Here is a 5,879-nt window from a genome sequence, read left to right as displayed (position 1 = left end):
GCCGCGGAGGGTCCCTCATCTCTGTTTTGCCCCGCTGGCCCTCTGGGCGTGGTGAGACCCCTCTTGCAGAGCTGGACGGGACCAGTGAGTGCCAAGAGCAGGGAAGGGACTCTGGGCGTGATGCTTAAGAGGGCCTTCTCACTCTCAGTCTGGCTCCAGCCCTCATCACAGTCCCGTGAGGCCAGTCGGGCCGGGTCCCCCCATTTCACGGGTGAGGAAACGAAGCTCAAAATAATTAAGCGCTTTGTGAGTAGTGGAGCTAGAACTCCAGCACAGGCTTCCACCAGCCAAGGCTTTACTTCCTGTCATAGCTGCCTTGCTTTACTTAGCAACAATTTCCATACCCCAAATTAGAACCGTGGGCCTGACAGGACGTTTGTGCCACTTCTGGGTGCTGCAAGTCAGTGTGCAAGGGCCTGAGACCCACCCCCAACCCCTCCGGAAAGTATCGTTAAAGTGATTTAGGGAAACAAAAACAAAACAAAACAAAACCCCCCAAAACCCTGATATCCCAAATATGGGTCGAAACTTTAGGACTCTGTGAACAGGCAAGGTGCCAATGGAAAGGGGCACAAAGGGGGATGCAGGCTCTTTAAGCCTCTGAATATAGACCTTTTTTCTCCTTTAAGATGCGACTTTAAAATATCATCTTATAATTAATATACCCCTATGATAGTATTCCTTCTGTGTTGTCACTTTGCAAAGTTATGCTGGCTGTTGCTCAGAAATATTCATGAACTGCCTCAGAACCAACCTACAGGCTAGCCACAAAAATCTATTTCTCTATTCGACTAAAATCCTTTTTCCGTTTTGCTTCTGTTGAGATAAAGGGATACGTAGTCAGTTGTGAGGGAAGTTCCCAGAGTAGAGGGATATTAGAGGAACAAGAATTTTAATCTCTCATGCACTTTGAAGGATACAACTCTCGTTTGGAAATGCAAATTCTGCTGTGACTTGTTTTAAAACCAATCATCTGCATAGTGTGTACAAAGAAACAGGCACCTTATGAGAGCCCCAGTGCTGGCCTTTCTAGGGAAGAACCTTGGCGAAAGAGTGATTTGTGAGGAAGGTAGCAAAAGCCCACAGGCATTTCTGAAATAATCAATGGCAATTATATTCTCACAGATGTCCCACGAGAGAGGCAAAGACCAGTAATAATGAAACTTAGTAGTATCCTTACTAAGTGGTACTGAGCTATGGACATTTATGCAACATCTCATTTAATCCTTTCAACACCCTGTGAGGTTTGTACTATTATGTTCATTTTACGGTGGATACAACTCTTTCTTCCATGTTACCAGTAAGAAAATTACACCCTGAAAGAAAATACAGAATCAATCAGAGCCAGGACAACCACTGTTACTTTGGTCATACGATTACTAGACAGTCTCTTATCTTCATTTTAACAGAAAAATGTAATTTAAAAGTCAGCTTTTGGCTTCAAATCCAAACCCTATTTTTTTTTTAAGTTAAACTTTTTCTTTATTTTCTTCTAAATTATATGGTTTCTTTTAAGTGAGAGAATGGTGAAAGGAGCACCAGTTATGTTTTGGATAACAGAATAAGCCCTTTCCAAGCCTTATTTCATTTAATCCTTGCGATAGCCCTGTGAGGCTCAGTGAGGTTAAGTAACATGCTCAAGGTCACACAGCCAATAGGGAGTGAAGCCAGAATTTGAACAAAGCCCTCTGACTCAAGACTATGCCCTTTTCAATAACTCATGCTGCCTAATTAGAAGAGAATTGTGTGGGGCAATGATGTTTTCTTGTGACTTTATTTCTTATCATCAAGATGTACACACAAATAATTCTATCACAAGCAAACCAAATTTTCGATTGTAAAGTTGCTTGTGAGAGGCAAAGTCGCTCAAGATAATTGTAAAGGCCTTCATTGTTTTGGATTTCTCTGAGCTTATCTCCAAAATAGTTATCACTTTACTTTATCACATTCAACTATCCACTCAAACTCTGAGTGACCAGAGGCCCAAGACCAAAGCTTGATTTGGAAGGTTGATTTTGAAGGGCACCGTGTTTTGTTTATTTTGTTTGTAACTTGAAATTTGAATGCTTTTAGTGGGCCCCAAATCTCTCTTCACTCCTCTCCTTGGCAGGGCCGGATGCTTTCCACACACCTTCTAGCCTCTGAAGTCTTTGGAGCTTGCAGCTAACTTTAGAAGTTATGGTACAATTGGGCCACTAGATGGTGATCTTTGATTATATATAACTTGAGTTTCTTAAATTGAGCTGATAAGATGTATGACTATTTTCTTAAATCAAGCTTTCAACAGTTACAGCTTTACCATAACTTTTTACAAAATACTTATTAAAAATACTTTATTAAATATTCAGAGTAATATGAATTAATCAAAAAATCTTTTGGCTCAAATGGAGTGTCTCTCTAGAGTAATGTTTAACAAGTAGATACCAACAGGCAAGGCCTTGCATGTAAATGATCTCATGGGAACTGAACTAGGTAAGGAGTATTGTCTGCACAGTGCCCATGAGAAAAGGGAAGTTATGTTGAGGTATCTTCCATTTGACTCCAGAACCAGGACTCCAGCCAAGATCTCATTGCGTGTCTGGTGGTCTTTTCACTCCACCAAAAGTCAACAGTCTCAGAAATATAAGAAGCAGTAATATCAAGCTTTAAACTCCAGGGGTTTCAGACTGAGTGGCCCCTCTGTTTCTGGTATCCTTCAAATCGATCATCTTTCTTTCCAGTCTTGCTCTGTCAGGAAGGGCTTCCCAAGGCATTGCTGATTTGTTCCAATCTTGGCCTGTACACACCTGTTCTAATGCAAGAGAAAGTTACTGCATTCTTTCCTCTCCAAGCTAAACTCAAACTTGCTGTAGAGAATCCAAGATTTTTTTCTTTTTTCTTGACTCTTTGATTTAATTAAAAACATTTTAGATTATGGTACTTTCTTCTACTTTCAGTAAAATGTCTATTCTTTGATAATGTCTTTTCTTTAGAAAACCCTGTACAACTTCCTTTGGCTCCATTTTGTTGCTTTCCTTTGTCAGAGAGCATTCATCCCACAGCATTTTTGTTCCAAGAAAAATTTTTTTTATTTAATTTTTTTTTTATTTTGAAGTATAGTTGGTCTACAATGTTTCAGGTGTACAGCAAAGTGATTCAGTTTTATATATATATTATTTTTCAGACTCTTTTCTGTTATAGATTATTACAAGATATTGAATATAGTTCCCTGTGCTATACAGGAGGTCCTTGTTGTTTATCTACTTATATATAGTAGTGTGTATGTGTTAATCCCAAGTTCCTACTTTATCCCCCGCCCCTTTCCCTTTGATAACCATAAGTTTGTTTTCTATGACTGTGAGTCTATTTCTGTTTTGTAAATAAGCCCATTTGTATCATTTTTTAATCCTACATATAAGTGATATTATATGATATCTGTGTTTCTGTGTCTGACTTACTTCACTTTACTTCACTTTGTATGATAATCTCTAGGTCCATCCATTTGTTGCTACAAATGACATAATTTCATTCTTTTTTATGGCTGAGTAATAGTCCTTTGTATATATATACCACATCTTTTTAAAAAAATATTTATTGGACTTCCCTGATGGTCCAGTGGTTAAGACTTCATGCTTCCACTGCAGGGGGCATGGGTTTGATCCCTGGTTGGGGAACTAAGATCCCACATGCTGCGTGATGTGGCCAAAAAAAAGAAAAAAATTATTGAAATATAGTTGATTTACAATGTGTATTAGTTTCAGCAAAGTGATTCAGTTTTATATATATTATTTGTGTATATATGTGTGTATATATATATTTGTATATATATTCTTTTTTAGATTCTTTTCCATTATAGGTTATTACAAGATATTGAGTATAGTTAGTTCCCTGCGCTATATAGTAGGTCCTTGTTGGTTATCTGTTTTATAAATATACAGTAGCATATTTTAATCCCAAACTCCTAACTTATTCCTCTCCCACCTTTTCCCCTTTAGTAGCCATAAAGTTTGTTTTCTATGTCTATGCATATATACCACATCTTCTTTATCCATTCATGTCGCTGGACATTTAGGTTGCTTCCATGTCTTGGCTATTGTAAATAGTGCCACTATGAACATTGGGGTGCATGTTTCTTTTCAAATTAGAGTTTGCTTCTTTTCCAGATATATGCCCAGGAGTGGGATTGCTGGATTATATGGTAACTCTATTTTTAGTTTCTTAAGGAACTTCGTACTGTTTCCATAGTGACTGTACCAATTTACATTCCCACCAACAGTGTAGGAGGGTTCTTTTTTCTCCACACCCTCTCTAGTATTTATCATTTGTAGACCTTTTGATGATGGCCATTCTGACTGATGTGAGATGATACCTCATTGTAGTTTTGATTTGCATTTCTCTAATAATTAGTGATGTTGAGCATCCTTTCATGTGCCTGTTGGCCATCTGTGTGTCATCTTTGGAGAAATGTCTAATTAGGTCTTCTGTCAATTTTTTGATTGGGTTATTGGGTTTTTTTTTTATTGAGATGTATAAGCTGTTTGTATATTTTGGAAATTAATCCCTTGTTGGTCCCATCGCCTGCAAATATTTCTCTCCCATTCTGTAGGTTGTCTTTTCATTTGATTTATGGTTTCCTTTGCTGTGCAAAAGCTTTTAAGTTATTTAGGTCCCATTTGTTTATTTTTGCTTTTGTTTCCATTACTCTAGGAGGCAGATCCAAAAAAAAATTGCTGCAATTTATGTCAAAGAGTGTTCCACTTATGTTTTCCTCTAGGAGTTTTATAGTATCCAGTCTTATATTTAGTTTGCTTTTGTATATGGTGTTAGAGAATTTTCTAATTTCATTCTTTTACAGGTAGCTGTCCAGTTTTCCTATCACCACTTGTTGAAGAGACTTTCTGTTCTCCACTGTATATTCTTGCCTCCTTTGTTGTAGATTAATTGACCATAAGTGCATGGGTTTATTTCTGGGCTTTCAGTCCTGTTCCATGGAAGTATGTGTCTGATTTTGTGCCAGTACCATATTGTTTTGATTAGTGTAGCTTTATAGTATAGTCTGAAGTCAGGGAGTGTGATTGCTCCAGCTCCGTTCTTCTTTCTCAAGATTTGTTTAGCTATTCAAGGTCTTTTGTGTTCCCATACAGATTAAATATCTTTTGTTCTAGTTCTGTGAAAAATGTCATTGGTAATTTGATAGGGGTTGCATTGAATCTGTAGATTGCCTTGGGTAGTATGGTCATTTTAACAATACTGATTCTTCCAATCCAGGAATATGGTATATCTTTCCATCTGTTTGTGTCATCCTCAATTTCTTTCATCAGCGCCTTATAGTTTTCAGAGTACAGGTCTTTTGCCCCCTTAAGGTAGGTTTATTCCTAGGTATTTTTTTTAATGGTATTGTTTCCTTAATTTCTCTTCTGATATTTTGTTGTTAGTGTATAGAAATGCAACAGATTTCTATACGTTAATTTTGTATCCTGCAACTTTACCGAATTCATTGATGAGCTCTAGTAGTTTTCTGGTAGTGTCTTTAGAATTTTCTATGTATAGTATCATGTCATCTGCAAACAGTGACAGTTTTACTACTTCCTTTCCCATCTGGATTCCTTTTATTTCTTTTTCTTCTCTGATTGCAGTGGCTGTGACTGCCACAACTATGTTGAATAAAAGTGGCAAGAGTGGGCATCCTTGTCTTGTACCTGATCTTAGAGGGAATGCTTTCAGCTTTTCACCATTGAGTATGATGTTAGCTGTGGGTTTGTCATAAATGGCCTTAATTATGTTGAGATATGTTCCCTTTATGCCCACTTTCTGGAGAGGTTTTATCATAAATGGATGTTGAATTGTATCAAAAGCCTTTTCTGCTTCAATTGAGATGATTGTATCATATGGTTTTTATT

The sequence above is a fragment of the Delphinus delphis genome, chromosome 4 (genome assembly GCF_949987515.2).
Source record: "Delphinus delphis chromosome 4, mDelDel1.2, whole genome shotgun sequence".
Lineage (NCBI taxonomy): Eukaryota > Metazoa > Chordata > Mammalia > Artiodactyla > Delphinidae > Delphinus > Delphinus delphis.
This window is presented reverse-complemented; position numbering follows the sequence as displayed.